The sequence below is a fragment of the Ixodes scapularis genome, unplaced genomic scaffold (genome assembly GCF_016920785.2).
Source record: "Ixodes scapularis isolate PalLabHiFi unplaced genomic scaffold, ASM1692078v2 PGA_scaffold0__279_contigs__length_252992795, whole genome shotgun sequence".
NCBI classification, from domain to species: Eukaryota; Metazoa; Arthropoda; class Arachnida; order Ixodida; family Ixodidae; genus Ixodes; species Ixodes scapularis.
In genome coordinates, this window is record NW_024609835.1 from 76,373,762 (window position 1) to 76,394,064 (window position 20,303).

Genomic DNA, 20,303 nt, shown 5'->3' on the forward strand with positions numbered 1-20,303 from the left:
CAGCGGCCGGAATGGGAAAAACGAACGAGAAGAGCCTCCCGATTCCCCGAACGACTCGCGCGCGCATGCGCAGTGGCGTCGCGGATGCGTTCGAGGGCGAACCGTTCGTGTGGAGACGACCTGCTAAAACTCCCTACTACTGCGTGGTGCACGTTAAAGACCCCCAGGCTAGCGGTTGTACTGCACTGGCTAAATTGCTCATCTACAGCTGGGAGACTCGTCGCCCCTGTGAGGCAGACCAAGTTCTAGGCTGTATAAACATACACACAACCCAATTTTTTTTTTTTTTTTTTTTTTTTGCCAGGCACGTTGCAGGGCGAATGCGTGTCCAAATGGTTGCCGCGCTTGGCTGTCGCGCGGAGGCTCCGGGGAGCGGACTCCTCTTTTTATTTATTCTTTCAACTTGACATTTTCGCAAGTTGAAAACCTTGCCGTCTGATCGTGTTACGAATGTTTTACGCGCCGAACGTTCTACGCCGAATATTCCAGAAATCCACGCGGGTACGAAAGGTGCTCTGTGTGGCGGTCCAGAGTCAGCCTCGCCCCAGCGCTCGATCCTGCTGTTTCACCGACATTGATGCCTGTGATTCTAGTCTTCTTCTATTTTGTTTTGGGCAAAAGTTCGCCCCATTAAACGTTTAGTTTCTTCAGTTATTCGCCGCCTCATCATTTTTCGTTCGTGACAATACCCTGCTCCCTGCTATAACTGCAAAAAATAACCGTACGATGTTGTTGTTTTTTTGTTTTTTGCCATTTTGTGTGAAAGTAACTTGAGTAGTATTTTAAATGCTTTATGGAGCAGGTATTTAGTAAATTAACTTGCGGGCATCTTCTGACTCCGATTCCCTCAGACCCTGTCTCCGGATGAATATGACACTGCAATACTTCGCTCTCGGCAAAAGGGTTTATTCACTCACTCATTGCCTTGGGGGGTTTCGGGATCGGGGGACGGTCATCAGCGAGGCCGGGGGAGAGTCCGCTGCCACAGAAGCTTCTCCGAGTCCCAGCGGTGGTCGTCCACACCGCGTCATGGGAACGTCGTAGTCCAGGGCCGCTGTCCGGTCCGTTTGTCGAGTCCGCCACTCGACGTAGTGCCCGCACTCCCTGCGCCAGCGTCCAGCGCCGTCCGAGCTCGCCACCATGACCGGTCCCTTGTGAAGTCGGCAGCCCAAGCCTCTTCCTTTGTCTCCGTTCCCCTCTTAAGACCTTCCCAAGTCCTTGTCCCGCCGACCGTCCAATCGGGAACCTTGCTGCGAGCCGATCCTCCGACGTCAGCGCTGGGTGAGGGGGCGCTTGCCCCGTTCCTCCCGGAGAGCTCGGACGTTCCGCGACAGGACGGCGACGTGAAACGGGAAGGTCACGGGGAACGAAGGAGCGCCCGACGGTACGGCGGCGGGGACCGGCAAGGTCACGGAGCGCGGAGGAGCCAGGGAGAGGGTCCCCACACCTCCCCTCCCTCAAGGCTCGGACCCCGGGGGGCTTGAGGTTGCGTGGTCCCCAGGACCCTGGGCAGGGAGCTCGTTCAGCTGAGTGTCGCCGATGACGACGAGCACCCTCGATGATGATGATGGCATCAAACCAAGCAGGTCAGCGGTGAACGTTGATTCACTGGAAAGCTCGTGACCGACGGAGCACGGTCCACGAACTGGTCCGGAGCACCACAGCTCACAACACGGACGGGCACTCAGGCACACACAACACGCCGGCACTTAAAGTTCGCTTCCGTCCCTAACGTAACAGACAGCGAATCGCGCAAAAACGAATAGCGGCACGCTATATCAGACAGCGAGACGAAACCAAAATCTTTCGATCGTTGGACATGCCACGAAATAAAAACAAAACTCTTCATTTCTATACCAACAGGCAGGCAATCATCAAGGACGTCACGCTACACGTTCAAGAGGTACATAAGAGGAAAACCATTCCTGAACTAAAAGTATGGGCACTCATTGTATACTCAAATCGTACATACGCCCACTACACAACATTTGCTCCTATCAAACTCAACCGCATTCTTTTAGAACAGTAAGCAATCTACCAGAGCGTCAGAACCGCACACCTCTGACAACAATATTAATCTCCAACACACTCGCGAAGAACGCACAAAACCTCGAATACTAAGAATAACCTTCCGTAAAACAGAAACGGTCACAAATCCAGTCCCGTTCGCGAGGTGCGACTCGAAAAACACGCTGCCAACAACCCATGACGGGCACTCATGCACTCGGCGTTCACGCTACCCGAGCTACAAACACGCTACAGCCGAGCTACGCACACTCTCAGAAAAAAAGGGTGTATGTGGGTGTATCGCGCACCCTTACACCCCCCTTCGACCGGAGACACCCGGCAAGCGTAATCGCACTCCCATCACGTGAATCCTCCTCTCCCAAAGGAATCGGCGGGCGAGGCGAGGGTGTTGCCAGGTGCACCATTACACCCCTCCCCTCCCCTTTCCTTTTTCAAAAAGGGGAGAGGGAGTGCTATCAGGAGAGCGCAAGAAAACAAACAAAATGCGCGCGGTAATAGAGTAGAGCGCGCGTCCTGATTACCAGTCACTGGTTACACGTCATCCGACTGACAACCTATCACGATAGCGATCGCGTTTCGCGCGTTATCTGGCCTTCGTGTTGCTAGGAGACTTGACCTCCTCACCTCCTGCATTCCATCTCGGCGTGCTTCGGCGGCCATACTTTTGCTTCGGCTGGCGGGTGACATCGCCTTTGTTCATTCGCGCTATTTTGAATTGCGTGTTTTTTTAGAAGGTGGTTGGACAAAGCGGATCGTGTTCACGAAGCGATGCTTGGCACGTAGCTGCACTGCAGTCACAAACCAAGATGTGCCCGCCCGATAAAGGTAAGTCTGCCGTTTACATGCACTCGTTGGATGCTGCGTTTTGCGAGACATGGGGCCTGCTAGCTGGGGACGTGCTTTCCTTCTTCTCCTGTTTATGTCAGAGTTTATTCGCTTTTGTATTTGTGGCATGTGTGCGCGGTGGCGGTGCCCGGTTCTCTGAGTGTACAAACGAGCACGACATCGCTGCTTCGAGACATTATTCTTGCGTGTAGAGCTGGCGTCATTCAGAGCAACGGGTCTCTATCGTTTCGCCAAAAAACACTTTTTGTGGACAGATGTTTCATGGACTCTCGTTCGTCGACACTACCGTTCCATCGACAGTCGTTACGCGGATTTAGCGTTGTAGGGACATTTCGTCGCGGGTGTATCCTACACGTACTATCCGCTTCGTGGCAACAGTGTGAGGCAGCTCCTTACAGAAAAAAGGTAGTTTGTGCTGTCGATGAAGCATTCTGGCGATGAATCATCGCGTATCTATAAAACGATCTGTCGGTGAAACGTTCGATTGCAAAGCAACATGTTCGCGCTTGTTACCGGCTTCGCTCGCACGTATGGTTATGCAATGCGATTTTCAGTGGGGATGATGGAACTAAGGTGGCGCTTCAAGACAAGGCAGTTAGAGTTCTTTTATAGGTTCCCTACGGGAGTCAGAGTTGCGCGTTCATCTTCGTAGCGCCGTCTTTCCTGCACGGCATGTTGATCCAGCTCCTCACGCGACTTTTGGACCTCTTGGCGAATATGTGCTGCCACCTCGTCACGAGGCTAAGTGTCGAGAAAACAACGCGCGCGCAAGGCCTCTCCCACCCGTTCCACACCCAAAACGTCAGCTACATCCTGTTCAACCATTGAGGCGCTGTGACCTAGATACTGTTTCCCCAAACTCGCCTTTGTCCCCATCGTGCGTAATCTTCCGCCCCCGAGGTCGACACAACGAAACCATATTCCCTCCCTGCTCGGCCACTTCGAAGAGGGAGAGGGTACTGGAACCATTGACTCTCGAACCGACGAGGCGCGCGGCGCGCTCAAAAGCAGGGGTGCGTACGGCGGGGCGCGTGCAACGTTACTTTCTTGCACGGTACGTGGTCGGATCTCGGCAAATAGCGGCGCGGCGGCACGTAGAAAATAGACGCGCAACTCTGGCTCCCGCAGGGAGCCTATACAGGAACTGGTACTCTAGTGCAGCATTGAGATTATAGGCTCCAGCCAGAGCTGCGCGTCTGGTTTCCACGCGCCGCTATTCGCCGATATCCGATCACGTGAGGAGCAGACTCCAAATGCCGTGCAAGAAAGCCACCGGTACGGCGGCTTCGCCGACGGTGCAAGCGCCTCGGTGTGCATACCCCCGCTTTTGCCTCCTCCTGTCCTGTGTTGTCCCCCCCCCCCCCCCCCCCCCTGTGCCACCCCCCTAAAACAGCCGCCACAGGGCAGGTTAAAGACTGGCCGGCGGCGCCCACGGGATACTAAGAGCACTCCCCCCCCCCTTCCTGACTCGAAAACAAGTTGGAACGCCACTGACCGTACATATTCCCCACGAACTACACCCTCTACAATACAGATACAACTACACATTGTATCTGTATTCCTGAATACTTTTTCACCAGTTTCGCGGAAGTGTCTTGGGGATATAGCATTGCATAAAAGACAATGTATCTCAGTATCTGTATTTTTGGCCTTAAAGCAGATGTATCTCAGTATTCCCGAATACTTTTTGGAGTGTGTCTGCCCAGCCCTGGTTTATGGCACATTAATTTATTCTATCATTCTTATTATTTTCCAGGTACTTCGGGCAAATCAACCCATCTGAAGTGCGATAGAAAAGTGCAACCAGTGGCATTGCACCGAAGTTGCGAACTCTTCAATTGTGCTTTGACATCTGTGAGTGTACCGTCCTTCAATTATACTCCGTGTCACTAGTTGTGTGTAGTGCAGGTGAATGCAACGGCCATGCGAAGAGAGAAAAGCGAGCACTAGGAAGGCATATGGGAGGGGAGGGCAGGGCTGGGGGAGAGGGGGAAAGCACTACGAATGATAGATAGGAGAGGAGGTTACTCTCCTCATCCGCCTTTCTAGCGCTTGCCCTTTCCCCTCTTCGGGCAATGCCTTAGCCTATGCGGCGCGCTAGTGACTCGGAATATATTCACCATTGTACAGATTATGATGCACTGGCAGGTAATAGATAACTGGGTAAAATTAATCTGCTCAGTGCTTGAAGACGCAGCTCGCGACTTGCTTGAACACGGCCCACAGGAAACCAGCTGCAACTTCCCGTTCTCATAACGAGCATTACAAATGGCATGCATTATAATATGTCGCTAATAGACCGATCTCACCAGCTAGTTTGAGTACGCCACCGCTGCCGATATGCATCGTGGGAGCTGTAGTCTTTCTACACGGGCGACAACCATGCTGGAGGTTTGCGCGAGCAGACCACGAGGTAGCATGAGCTGCCGCGTGAACTGGAGTCTGCCTCTTACGAACTACAGTTATGGCGGCGTCACGCATGCGCGGAAAACTTGGTGGGATCGGTCTATTCATTTACGCTGGAGACGTAGCTATGCTCTTATAACATATCCACATAGTTAATGTAGCTTCGTTTTTATTTTTCAGGTGTTTAGTCTCTATTTTTCCTTCCCGTCTTTTTTTTAGTATTTAGCACCTGCACGACAATTCCGCTGGTAGGCTGCAACCACGAGCTCTTTGCCCAAGGATGCACTTCAACTGCATGAACTCTCGCTTGTCAGAAGCAACCACCAAAGATAAATTCATGAGCTCTGGATTCTCGCCCTCAGAAAATATCACCATTAAAATACAAGTATTCGCTCAGACTGGTGCTATCAGAAATTCTCAGAAAAGCAAAAGGCATTCTTTCGAGACATGTTGAGCTTGAATATATCCTGAGTGAAATAAGCAACGGCATCAACAGTGTACTTGTTCTCTTGTCCTCTTACAAAATGGCAGTATGTTGACGGCAGTACCACTTTAATTCTTGTGATTGCATCAGGAAAGGGATAAGGGGAGCACTACAAATGAATCACGGCTAAAAATGTCACTGTCAAGATTGCAAGTTACAAAATGTGGAGAGCGCAAGGTCCCTTTAACAAATTTCTTGACCCCCATGCCTTACAGAAGCCCTCGATCTTTTGGGGGTGGGCTATCCGGCCTCTACACTCAAATGTGTTTGAGAGCACTGTTTTAGATGGTCCAAAATTTTGTTAAAGGAAGCTTGCATTAGGACACCTCTGATGTTGACATTCGTTTATCTGGTTAGGCGCCACAGTACAAGGTTGCTAATGGCATTTTTCGGCTAATTGTGCATTTTATTAGTAAAAAATAAACACAGTTGCAATAAGAAACAGGCTGGCATTGTTGAAAACCGCCAAAATCAGTTGTTTAAGTATAATGAAAGCACATGCTTTTTATCTGTGTTTTCGGTTTGCCAGCCTTGCACCTGTATCTAAAGTGGTAAACTTTCCACCCCACTATTCTTCAATGGTGTGCAAAATATTTATGAAGTTGGCTGAGTTCCTGGTTTTTGGTAATGCTCATTAAGTAAGGTGGGTGGGCCTTGACAGTGTCCTATATGTATCTAATCATGGTATACAACTGGGTTTTGCTTTTCAGGAATGCTCCATGGCTCTTTTTGGTGGTCAACACCCAAGGCACAAGACTAAAAGATAAGACATTCAAAAAGAAGAAGAAAGGAAACAAGCGACGTTTCTGGTGCATTCATTCAATGTGTATTTTTGTAGTATATGTTTCACCCAGTGTTTATGACCAATAAATATGTAGGAACAGATACCAATTTTCGTAGCTTATTTTATAAAATATTGCATGATCCTAACAATATTATATTCGCAGGAGTGACACAAAAGCTCTCAATTGTATTTCAGGTTGACAGTTAGGACGTCAAAATGATGCCAGGCCACATAATGAAATGACGGTAGAATGTGGGATTGGCAGCTTAATTGTTTTCGGGTTGACAAATGGGACATGAAAATGATACAAAACACCGTCGTTTGACGGTTAAAAGCTTGGAAAAGAGCTGCAAAGACATTTCTTGTCAATTTAATGGAAAATGTTCTAGTGTTAGTTTTGTTGACTTCGCACATGTACACCTAAGAGTGGGGTTAATCGGTTCCCATTAAGTGAGAACGGTGTGGAAAACGGTATATAAGTACACCTAAGAATGGGGTGTAACTGCATTCCCAGTAAGTGAGAAACGGAATATCTGTGCACCTAAGAATGGGGTGTATCAGTATTCCCAGTAAGTGAGAAATTGAATATATGTACACCTAAGAATGGGGTGTATGAGTATTCCCAGTAAGTGATAAACGGAATATATGTGCACTTAAAAGAGGGGTGTATCAGTATTCCCAGTAAATGAGAAACGGAATATACGTACACCTAAGAATGGGGTGTACCGGTATTCCCAGTAAGTGAGAAACGGAATACACGTACACCTAAGAATGGGGTGTATCAGTATTCCCAGCAAGTGAGAAACGGAATATATGTACACCTAAAAATGGGGTGTATCAGTATTCTCAGTAAGTGAGAAACGGAATATATGTAGACCCCGGGGTCGGGTGTGTCTTATGCACCCGCTGAGGTGCACATGTGCACCTCAAAATGAGGTGCATGTATGCACCCCTTTTTGGGGTGTCGCATATATACCCATGGGGGTGTCGTATATGGGACAAGTCACATACACCCCACTGGGTGTAAGTACTACACCCTTTTTTTTTAGAGTGCAGCACGCCTTCATCAGAAGGGGTAATCACCTTACTGAGAGGCCGTTGTTCCGTGGTACCGGCCACTTACACCAGTACAAAGGGAACAGTACCTGGATCGTGCGAACAGCAGATCTCATTGGACAGCCCATTTACAAAGCTATGTCCGTAACGTCTGGGCATCTACCAGACGTTACCGCTTCACCGCTCGGAGGTGACCACCCAACAGGAGCGACGAGCGCGTAACGGCGGTCCGCACCGAACCCCGCACGGGCTCGACAACCGCGGCAAGCGCATCGACGCACGTTAGAGTTCTCCCCCGGCCAAACCCCGACACCGCATAACTAAAAAGTCTTCCAGCTGATGTCAAGGCCGGCCGGGATCGAGCAATAAAGGTACGCCGTCAACGCGTCTCGCGACTCTTCAACGTTCTCGAATCGAGCAACGTGTCCACACACAAACGCAGTAGGCTACGCACAAAGCTCGCCCCCAGCCAAGTCAACACGCCGCATGACTGAAAAGTCTTCTTGCGACTGTGAGGGCAGGCAGGGTTCGAACCAATGTAAGTACCCCACACGCGCACCTCTCAACTTCCGCGCAACGAGCGCGATACCAAAATGCCAAATAATCTAACCGGCCGGTCTTCGAAATGGACGAACTAATAAACTATGTTTGCTCTGCATAAACAGTTTCCGCAGCGTCGAAGTGTCTACAGCATTTACCGCCGCATTCCAACACCCGCTACCCATTCATGCAAAGGCTGCAGTTAGTACAGCGACGGGCTGACCCAACGCACAACAGTTATAGGCCGCCGACGGCCATGCCGCTGCCATAATTTCTAGGCTTCCCGGGCACGTACCCGCCGACGTGAACCGTACGTTTTCCCGGGCCAACCGCGCATCTGTACAGGATAAAACTATGAGCAACTCGTCACATCCTCGCAAGACCGCCCCTCCCCTCGTGCAGGTTTTCACTGCACGAGCCCAGCTCTTTCCCCACCTAGCTGTCTTTTCTCCCCTAAATTTAAAATTTATCTCTAATCCAGGCCTCTGCATGACCAATTACGCTCTCTACGCCCTCGCGTCCCAACGCGAACCAAAGCACGGCCGAGAACCGTACTGCATCCGGCGGCAGCGCAAAGCGCGCGCTTGCCGCCGCTCCTCCGGAGGCGGAGAAAACGAAATGAAAGAGTGATTCCCGCCGCGAGGCTCAACCATCGATATGGCGGTGTGAGGATCCGGAACCAACTGTGCGCACAATTAAACGGAATCAACCTCACGACTCTACAACCAGAAACGCACGGGTCATGCCCATCGCGTCAGACTGGACTCCACGGAGCATTACACACGCACAGCCACTGATAAAGTGAAAACGGAAACTCTGTGGCCTTCTGGATTCCAATATCTGCGCACCAGACATCGCGTATCCGGCACGATTTAGTGGGCTTAGCCCCTAAATGTAGCCTCTGGCCACAAGGTACTCGTTCAAAGCGGGTCGGAACCACAAGAGCGCATCCGTACCTTGAGACGCTGTCAACTAACGAAGCTCAAAACCGCGCTGACAGCTCAAGCAAGGCCAACTGGGAGCTAGCATGCTGTCAAACCGAGACGCTAGTCTCCTCAGGGTCAAAATGCAATGCGGGAATAATTTCCAAACACAGCCCATGCAACCGCCATCCGCAATGGGAGCGTTCTCCACCCAAAGCGATGCCTCTTTAACGCGTCCGATCAGTAACAAGCGTTACAAACCATTACATCGATACGCGAACAAAGGCGGTTAGGCGCGTCACATCCCCTTGAAGCGTGAGCCGGCATCTTTCCCAGCGGACGCGGACGGCCGGAGGCGTAGGTGGGGGGACGCCCGACGCTACATGCCTCGAGGGGTGCGGTAATTTCGACGCACACAGCGCTTTTGCGTAGCAGGATCAACCTGCCAGCATCCAACGGTGCGCTGGACAGCAAATACTCATGGTGCTTCTCGTAACGGGGGATAAGTAAATTCCTGACAGGCTGGGCAAAAGGGTTAATCCCTTAGAACAGCGGTCAAAATCCGCGCCTCCTAGTCAGACAGGCGATAATGTCAGGGCCTCCGTGCGGCGCTCCCGCAACGAAACTTCGTGCGGCGCTCTGACCCCCAAAAAGAGCGCGAAACAGTGCCCCAATTCAACCGGAAACAGGTTGGGAATCGAAATGCCTGCCTGATCAAAAATCAGGCCCCACGTTGCGGCGCCAGTTTATGCGGGCATCTTCTAACTCCGATTCCCACAGACCCCGTCTCCGGATGAATATGACACTGCAATACTTCGCTCTCGGCAAAAGGGTTTATTCACTCACTCATTGCCTTGGGGGGTTTCGGGATCGGGGGACGGTCATCAGCGAGGCCGGGGGAGAGTCCGCTGCCCGAGCAGCTTCTCCGAGTCCCAGCGGTGGTCGTCCACACCGCGTCATGGGGACGTCGTCGTCCAGGGTCGCTGTCCGGTCCGCTTGTCGAGTCCACCACTCGACGTAGTGCCCGCACTCCCTGCGCCAGCGTCCAGCGCCGTCCGAGCTCGCCTCCGTGACCGGTCCCTTGTGAAGTCGGCAGCCCAAGCCCTCTTCCTTTGTCTCCGTTCCCCTCTTAAGACCTTCCCAAGTCCTTGTCCCGCCGACCGTCCAATCGGGAACCTTGCTGCGAGCCGATCCTCCGACGTCAGCGCTGGGTGAGGGGGCGCTTGCCCCGTTCCTCCCGGAGAGCTCGGACGTTCCGCGACAGGACGGCGACGTGAAACGGGAAGGTCACGGGGAACGAAGAAGCGCCCGACGGTACGGCGGCGGGGACCGGCAAGGTCACGGAGCGCGGAGGAGCCAGGGAGAGGGTCCCCACAAACTTAAATACTTTTATCGAGTATTTTGACCAACACTGCGTGGTACCCACTGTAGATGCTCATCCACAGCTCATCCAGACTGAAACGGCCAACTCTACCACCACCGCTCGCCCGAACGACTTGCTCACACGACTGAGTTGCAGAGGAGAAAAACAGCGAGGGCCCGTCAAAAGGCGAATAAAACAAAAAGGACATAAAAAAGACAACAGGCGTCTTGCTCTTTCTAGAAAACGCACACACAAACAAAATAATTTTTTCAAGCAGCGTCGGCTCTGTACGACTGGCGTCCCGGCGAGTCGCGACCGACGCTGCAGTGTCGCGCTCGTCGCGGCTTCGCCTCTTGGTGCCTCCAGATGTCGCCACCGCGGAGCAAACGCGCCGACAGCCGTCAACTTTTTGCTTTTACTTTGATACTTATGTTCGTATTCTCTTTCCTCAGAAAAGAAGAAAAACACACACACACAGGCACATACAAAGAATAGCTATTTAACCTCTCGGCGCAATCATATATACTCCGTTTGACCTTACGATGTGCCGCGATGGACGCTACGAGCTACACGACCCAATCCGTAGTTCCTATATAGCTTGTCTCGTGACTTAACGCTCACCGCGTCGCTCCGCCCAACCGGGAGAGCACGTGACGCACTCCGAGCTATAAATTGGCTCCGGTAGCTCGTAGCGTCCTTTGCGGTCCATCGTAAGCTGAAACGAAATATAGAGTGTACGCCTCCACGCTGACGCAAACTCGCACTGCACACAGACGTGAATAGGCTTATTTCTTTCATTATTACTGATCTGTCTCCATGTCGTCGCTGCCGCTTGTTTCGTCAAAACTGAGCCGCTGACGCCACCGTCGCAAATATTTATTTGACTTCGCGCCGCCACCCGTAAGAAGGTGCGGTTCAGATTATGTCGAACCGTTTCCAATGAACTGGTAACCGCCACGAGATTACGGTTCTGCTCCTGTTCGGGTTCAATATCCAATGCTTCATTTTGGTTACAGTTTTGTTCCGGTTAAAAATAATGGTTTTGCTCCGGTGTTCGGTTCGGGTTCGGTTCGACACCTTGTTTAAAAGCTGCATGCATATCGCGCATGATTACAACAGCCGCTTTGTCGTGTCTCGCAGCGCCAGAACGACACATAATCCGTCTACCGTTTGGTTGCTTCATCGAGGCCGCGCCAGTTTCATCCTCGAAGGAGCATAAGCCAGTGAGACAATAAATTCATCAGTCAACTGCAGTGCAATGATACTGTTTCAAAAGCCACTTACCATGTGCTAGTGAATTGCGCCATCTGCCCGTAGGCCCTAGATGAAAATCGACACAGCTCGGATAAAAAAACCGAGACAATTTCATTCGCACACCATTCCAGGCAAAAGGCGTCTAATTCCATTCCCATTCCTATCCTCCCAGCGCTGCCACCATTTCATTCCTATTCCATTCCGGGGTTGCGAAAGTGCGGAATGATTCCGGAATAATTTGTTTGGTTATTTATTGGTTTAACCCCGGAAGGGTAACGCAAGGGTGAGCGGGCATTACGCCCATACCAAGGGGTCCACAGTGCCTCATAGCAGAAAAAAGGTGAAAGCCGTTTACAACTCCCTGTAACTCCGAATTGGAGCGCAGCTCTTGAGGAGGAGGGAACGGTACTGAGGGGAGGGTAGACCCCTCTTTGTCCTCCTCCTCCTCATTCTCCTCTTCCTCCCCTCATTCTTTAATATGCTCCGGGGGTCACCTGACCTCGGGGGAAGGGGTCACGTGACCTCGGGGGGTGTCACGTGATTTGGGCGAGGGGGTCACGTAACCTCGGGGAGGGGGCCACGTGACCTTGGGGGGTCACGTGGGGGTCACGTGATCTTGAGGTGACCTTGGGGGGTCATGTGACCTCGGGGCTTACGTGACCTTGGGGGGTCACTTGACCTGGGGGTCACCTGACGTTAAGAGAGGTCGCGTGACCTCTGGGGGGTCGCGTGACCTTGGGGGGGGCACGTAACCTGGGATCATATGACCTTGGGGTGGCCTTGGGGGGTCACGTGACCTTGAGAAGGGTCACGTGACCTCGGGGGGGGGGGGGGTTCGTGACCTGGGGGTCACGTGACCTCGGGATGACCTTGGGAGGGATCACGTGACCTCGGGGGTTCGTGACCTGTGGGTCACGTGACCTTGGGGTGACATTGGGAGGGGTCACGTGGCCTTGGGGGTCATTGGGAGGGGTCACATGACCTTGGGGTGACCTTGGGGGTCGCGTCACCTTGGGGTGACCTTGGTTACGCCGACGGCGACGGCGACGCCAATGGCGACGGCGACGCCGCTCAAGCCGGAAACGGGCGCCTAAGAGCTGCGCTCTAAAATAAAATAAAAATAATAAATAACTAGAACCGGTACATAGATAAAGGGGTAAGTTCCATGGGAGAACACAAATTGAGTTCGATGCTCCACAGGTGGGCTGTGACGCTCTTCGTAACTGTTCGTAGTGAGGCAGTCAGCTGGTGGTGAACTGGTGATTGCCACGGGGAGGGACCTCCAAAGTTGCACCGCACGGGGTGCGAAGGGGTGAGAGTGTAGGAGCGTTCGAGTCAAAAAGGGCTGCAGACCACCGGTGCGGGTACGCCACAAGGAAAAGGCAAAAGGGAGAGAGGAGTCCGGTAGCAGAAAAGTGGACAGGAGCCGCGTGGTTGCTGCTTGACGCCGAAGTTGAAGCAGGTCTCAGCCACTCAACGGAGGAGATCCCTAGTGTTCAGTTCTCGATAGGGTGGTGTTCGGGGGCCAAGTTGGCGTCTCATAATAAGGTAGACAGCGCGACGTCCCAGTTGAAAATTCCCATTAAGTTCCAACCGGAATTTTCTTATCGGTACCCAATGGGTTTTTGGACAACCAATTGGTCACTGCCAATGGGAACCAATGGGAACCATTTGGAATCCATTCAGGTTCAAACTGGAAAAATAATTCCAATTCGTGAGACCCATTGGCCAGTGTGCTTCCAGTTGGAACTCACTAAGACAATAGATTCCAGTAAAAACCAGTGGGATTTCCAAATGGATTTAATGGGAATTTTTAGCTGGTGTTGTACCGATTCGAGGGAGGCAACAAGTTGCCTGGTTGGCCGGGTCCCAGACCGAACAGCAGAACTCAAGGATGGGCAACACCAGCGCTGTGAAAAGCAATATGGGCACATCGGGACTGGCTCCTCTTGTTGACCGGATGACGAAGCCAAGGAGTCGTCTTGCCCTGGACACGACGTTTTGGACGTGGTGACGGAAATCGTGATGTTGGTCGAGGACGACACCTAGGAGGCGGATGTGCGTGTTTCTTGTGATCTCCACTCGGCCCAGGAGAAGTGTTGGAGGGGTCGAGGGTTGGCACGATGCAGTGATGCGCCTGGTAGCGCATTTGGTTAAGTTAAGGGGAAGTTTATTATCTTTCGTCCAGAGAAGAATGCGATCTAGGTCGGCTTGTAGGCGTGCGTAATCTGAGAGGGATGAAGCGGGGTGGATAAGGGTGAGGTCATCGGCGTATAAAAGTGGGGTGGAAAAGAGGGAAGATGTGACGTTGTTAATGAAAATATTGAACAGGGTGGGACCGAGTACGCTGCCTTGGGGTACGCCCTGGCGTACAGGTGTCGTGGAAGAGCGAGTGTTCTGTAGAACACATGCTGGCTGCGTCCTGAGAGAAAATCCTGCAGCCAGGCACACAGGGAGCCAGATATTCCCATCTGAGCTTGGGTAGGGGCAGGTTGTGGTTAATGGAATCGAACGCCTTTCTGAAGTCCAGTTGCACAACTTCGCAAGGGAGTCGGCAGATGACAGATGACAGATGCAAGTGCCGTCTCACAACTCCTGCCAGGGCGAAAACCATACTGCTGTGGGCTGAGGAGGTTCGACTGTTCGAGGTGGGCCAGAAGATGTTTATTGATTACCCGTTCCATTGTCCGGCACACTATATAGAGGTAGTGGAGGTTGGCAGGTAGGAAGTCAGACTTGGGGGCTTCATGTCCTTTGTACAGGGGTGTTCATGACGCAACTTTCCAAGAACTAGGCACCGAACAATTTATGAGGAAATCATTGAAGAGACGAGTAAGAACGGGGGAGATGCGACCAGTGCAGGCTTTGAGGAAAATAGGATAAATGCCATCTGGCCCGGGGTGTTGCGAGGGGTTGAGGCGAAACAGGGCTTCGTAGGTTTCGTTTGGTAGGATGTCAATGGAGGACAGCACGGTTTCTGGGACTGTTTTGGGTGGGCGAAATCTCGGGGTGTGCAGGGGAGGGGTCCGGTGTAGCAGGGTCAGCTAGTGGGGGAGCCAAGGAAAATTGGTGGGAGAAGAGTTCGGCTATGTCGCTGGGTTTGGAGTAGGGTATACCATGATGTATGAAGACGGGGGCTTGGGACATTTTCTGTTGGCGGTGAAAGTAGGTCTAGAAGTGTTTGGGTTGACTGCTAGCTTTTGCTGCTAATTTTTGCAGGTAGGTGGGAGATGTGGATAAGACGCTTGACATCACTGCGAGCCTCGTGGGCTCGGGCAAGATGGGCAGGATTTCGGCTTTTTTCTGCTTTCTTGAATAGGCGGTGCGAGCCTGATCAGAGCTTCAATTTCCTTTGTTGTCCACGGGAGGTTAGCTCGCTTCCGACTAGCCCGGACAGGAACACATTCGCGCTGGATGGCTGACATGATGTCGAGCCAGAGCCTAAGGTCGTAGGCATCATCAGTGGAAGATGAGAGAAATCGGTTCGTGCAAATTAACTGATGGAACTTCTTGGCTTGAAGGATTCGGTTGGGTGATGAGCACTGGATATTGGTGATGAGGGCCTGATGGTCGCAGCCCGAGAGGCTGAGGATGACTGTGCAGCGATGGAACAAGGTGGGATTGTTGGTCAGGGCGAGGTCGAGTTAGACCAGCTGTTTCGAATACCTTAAATAACAGGTCGTCTAGTAGGTCGGATGGGATGGGAGTACCAGGATCGGATCAACTGATGTGGCTATTGAAATCCCCGAAGATGAACAATGCAGAGAACTTACTGTGTTCAATCTGGTGCAGGCTCTCTTGCAGAAGGGCGCAAGAGTGTTCCCGGAGCGAAGGTGGACAATAAACACATCCCAGAAGTAGCCTGCCACGCTTGCAAAAGACTTCGACAAAATGGCGTCAAGACCCGGTAGCGTCAGGTGATATAGGCGTCGGCACGGAAGTTGTTTTGTATTGCTAGTAGGACGCCACCCCCGGTTGAGGGTCGGTCTTGCCGAAAAGGAGTGAATTGTGGAGGGTCGATTAATTGCCCATCAAAAACAGATGTATCTAACCATGTCTCGCAAACGGCAAAGATCGTGTTCGGAAGGGAAGACGCGTCAGGGCTTAGAATTCGAGTAGTTTGTTCTTTAAGGAACATACGTTTGAGAACCATACGATAATCGCACCGGAAGTTGCAGGAGTGCTACCACCCACAGAAGCATCGTCAGGCGAACAGGGAAGGCCGTCGTCGCATTGGTTTTTCTGGGGATACTCGGGCTGTTGCTTGGAGGGGCTGATGACCTTATTAGAGGAGGTAGCGGCAGCGTGTTCTTTGTAGGGGAACAGGTCGTCAGCCAAGGGTGGGAGCTGACACGCCGCGCAGAGCCACTCCGTTGTTGACGAAGACAAACGGCGATACGAGGCGAGGGAGATGCCTTCACATTAGCGGTGTAACCACAAATCGCAGCGGTCGCATTGTAGGGCAGCGACGTTGTCGGGCGCTGAGCGGGAGCAGCGGGGGCAGGTGGGGCGAGGGCCGGGGTTCGGAGGTACATCGCCGGCTATAAGTAGCAGCAGAATCAGATGCGGCTGACGGCATGAGTGGCTGGCGGGAGCCGGCCGGCCACTAGGCCTAACGTCAGTCATCCACGGCGAACTTGCACCACGGACGGCGATACCTAACGAAGCTGCTCCTGACGACAGGTGGGCCGCCGAATGCTTAATTTTTGTTGGGTCTAGAAGGCACCTTTATCAGAGAGCCATTAGCCCCACCAGGCATATTACAAGGCGTAGGTTTGCGAAGGCTCAAGTTTGCGCAGCCATGTTGCCTTGATCAAGTGTTCTCCCGAGCGGCAACTCCGCAACACTGGTACATATAACAGGAGGAACAACGCACTGTTGTATTGGAGTTGCCACGAAAGAACTTGGTAGAAACCAGAACTTACAACAGATTCATATGCCAGTTGTATTATTACACACTCAAGCAACCGTAGCCCCGCGGGGAACCCAACCGAAACCTGCATAGAGTCGTCTAACCAGCAGGTGTATGCCAAAACCTTTTCTACGTCAAGCATTGACATATTAGCTTTTTAAAGCGCAGCTCTTAGGCGCCCGTTTCCGGCTTGAGCGGCGTCGCCGTCGCCGTCGCCGTTGGCGTAACCAAGGTCAACCCAAGGTCACGTGACCCCCAGGACACGTGACCCCTCTCAAGGTCACCCCAAGGTCACGTGACCTCCCAGGTCATGCGACCCCCAAGGTCACGTGACCCCCAAGTCACGTGACCTCCCAGGTCCCGTGACTCCCAAGGTCTCGTGACCCCCCCGAGGTCACGTGACCCCCGAGATCACGTGGCCCCCCTCCCCGAGGTCACGTGACCCCCCTCCCCCCCTCGAAGTCACGTGACCCCCTCCCCCCGAGGTCAGGTGACCCCCCCGGAGCATATTAAAGAATGATGGGAGGAGGAGAAGGAGGAGGAGGGGTCTACCTTCCCCTAAGTACCCTTCCCTCCTCCTCCTCAAGAGCTGCGCTCCAATTCGGCGTTACAGGGAGTTGTAAACGGCTTTCACTTTTTTATATAGTGACAGGACTGGCATATTATCAATATATAAGCGTCACCGGATTGCTGGCGAGCCTTGAACACACTCTACATTCCTTTCGATTGTAATTTTGCTTCGAATCGTCGCTTGTTTCTACACACCTGCTGCGGAACACAGGTTTGGGACTGAAATGTAGCGAAGTTAAACTTCGGTCACTGATGAAGAAAAATGCGCTAACTAAAGCAATTACACTTTTACAGTGTTAATCAAGGTACATACTATTCGGTACGACCCAAATAACCAAAGTGTTCCGTGTTATTTTCCAGCGAAGAGACAAAATGCACGCGCGCTTTCCCATAGGAATACGCAGGAAGACTGGGAAAGTAGACTGGTTGCTGTCTGCTTCAATTTGCGTCACGGAAGTCGCATAGACACTAGCGCCAGTTGAACCTCTAGCGCACATTATAATAACTCTATGGAACAGACTAGCTGCCGTGCCGACCGCGAGCAGACGAAATGATTTGGTTCGACGGCACACAACGTGAACGATTGTTCAAGTTCAAGATGACGGAGACACACCACATACCTTTACGGTCGTTCAGACACTTTTTTAATCACGTTTTGTTGCGAAAGGCCCCCGGAGACGACCTTGCCCTTCCTAATTGACCGGCACGGGTGAACGCCCTCGAGCATCATCGCCAGGTGGCTACGGTCAGCGGCGCCCGGAGACAAAGCGAGAGGCCCCTTGGAGTCGCCAACGCACTTTGGTTTACGGGGACGACGTGACCTTCTCCGAAGAATCATCGGGTTGACCCACGCCAGTGTCATCTGGCCGACTTTGCCGTCCGGCCCCTCTCCTTGCTTCTTCAGTCTGACCTTGACGCATGGCGACCCGACAGCCTTGGGACGCCCTCCACAAAGGAGGGGGCTTTACGCACTTTCCCCAGCTCAGATCGCCCATGGGATTATCCCCTAACGCACGAAAGCCAGGACGCCTGGCTTTCGCGCTCCTTACTGGAAAAAGGTCCATTGGACCTTTTTCCAGTAAGGAGCGCCTCATGACGGTTTCGCCGCCTACTATAAATGGAGGGCAACCGGACTCGCCTTCTCCCATGGAAACAGATTAGTGTCGCGAGAAAACAGTGCCCCCAAGAATGGCGAAAGGGCGGTCAAGGTCAAGGGAAAAGGGTGTGCGCGTGCGCAGACGCTTACTGGAAAAAGGTCCATTAGGAATTTCTTCCGCCGTTCGAACTTCGATGGCGCCATTGCCCGCCAGGATTGACCGGCCACCCCGTGGCCAAGGACGTCTGGCCGCCCGGTGTGCGTGACGCGTGTGGCCGAGTTCGAGGGAGAGGGAAATGGCGTGCCTGGACGTTACGAACAATGAACCCTGGGGATTCCCTGCTAGGGATGTGGGGAAAAGTGAGGCCATAAAAGCAACAGCACACGGCTGCTACGGTGTGTTCTCTATACTCCGCAACAACTTTTCTTGGCAATGCAGTGGAAGGTACAGGCCCGCGTCCCCTGGGGGGGAGGAGAGCCTGCGTACACTCAAAATGGGAGAGGGGACGCGGGCCTGTACCTTCCACTGCATTGTCAAGAAAAGTTGTCGCGGAGTATAGTGTTCTCGGCAGTGTTCTTGAGTTGATGTAACCCGTCCATATGTATATATAAAGAGTTATATACGAGACACCCCTCTTGCTCCCTGGTCCTTCCCGATCCCGGCTACCACATGAGTTCCTGCCCTGGCTCGGCTCCCTGCCGTACCCAAAGTGCCCGGACAACCACTTGGTCCCAACAGTTCATGTTGCGGAGTGCGGGCACGTTTTTGCGAGTCTCCGCGTTTTGTTCTACCTTTCCGTACTCGCAAGCCTTCGCCGGCAATCCCCTGCTATCTCGAGTATTGATGAACGTCTGGCGCACCTGCCTGTGCCTCTCGAACTGCACATCGCGGTCGCCTGCCCCCGTGATACCGGTTTTACCGTGACTCTCGCTAGGCCTACTGGCCTCGGAACCCGCTCGACCCGCTCTCTCCGGCAGCCACCCGTCACCTTGCTGCTCCTCCTCGCCGGAGACGTTTCTCCTAATCCTGGGCCGCGGCCAACTTGCCCCCGCTGTTGCCGGCCGGTCCTCGAGAATGTGGCTGCACTACAGTGCGACGGATGCGATCCCTGGCACCATCGCAAGTGTGAGCTGCTGTCACTTAAAGCCTACCGGAGACTCTCCCCTTCACCCGCCGAATGGTTCTGCGGAGTCTGCGCACTTCCACCCCTGGGTGACGATCTCCTTCCTCCGATTCCGGGCAGCCAATCTGCGGATGCCGCTCCCCACCAGCCCCGGTCGGCCCTTCACCTGGAAGCTCCCGTATCGCAGTGTGGTTTTCAAACGTCCGCTCAGTGAAAATCAAAACACTCGATTTTCAAGTGTTAGTCGAGGCGGATCCGGACACCATCTTTCGTCTTTGGGAAACAAGGCGGCCAGCTCATCGATACCACCAGACATGTCGTCTACAGGAGGGACCGTGCGTCGTGTGGAGGTAGTGTGCTGATCGTTGTGCCCCGTCAACTGCCCTGCTGTCGGAGATGCGACCTGGAGTTGGAGCACCTTGAGGTTGTTTTTGTTGAATTCGTACATCGGAAGGGCAAAATGTTGCTGTGCTGCGTGTACTGTCCGCCTGCCACGCGAACTGCCTCTTACGATCTCTTAGGCCAATCCCTTGCGCATGTTGACGTTTCGGCGTACTCCTGTGTCTGCATCTTTGGTGATTTTAATGCCCACATAGACTAGTCCGACCTTTCTACACCTGTCCCGCCGAGCTCGCATGACATTGCGCTCCTGGATGTCATGGAAACGCCCGGTCTAGTTCAGGTGTGCAGTGAACCCTCGTACACGTCAAGGAGGAACAGAGCTTCCTTCCTAGACCTCGTGTTTGTAAGCAACCTTGCCCTCATAACTGACTGTTCCATCCAGCCGAGTCTGGCTGGGTCCCACCACAACGCCATCCACTTTTCGAGCCTCTTGACACTACCGAAGTCTGGCCTTTATTCCAAAATGGTTCGGAACTTCTCAAAAATGGACCTAGCGCGCCTAAAGAACCTCCTGC

At 52.9% G+C, this 20,303-nt stretch overlaps 1 pseudogene; it reads right to left on the reverse strand.

Moving 5' to 3' along the window:
- Nucleotides 1–14,877: 14,877 nt before the first annotated feature.
- LOC120841134 lies at nucleotides 14,878–15,837 on the reverse strand (annotated as a pseudogene).
- Nucleotides 15,838–20,303: the final 4,466 nt, after the last annotated feature.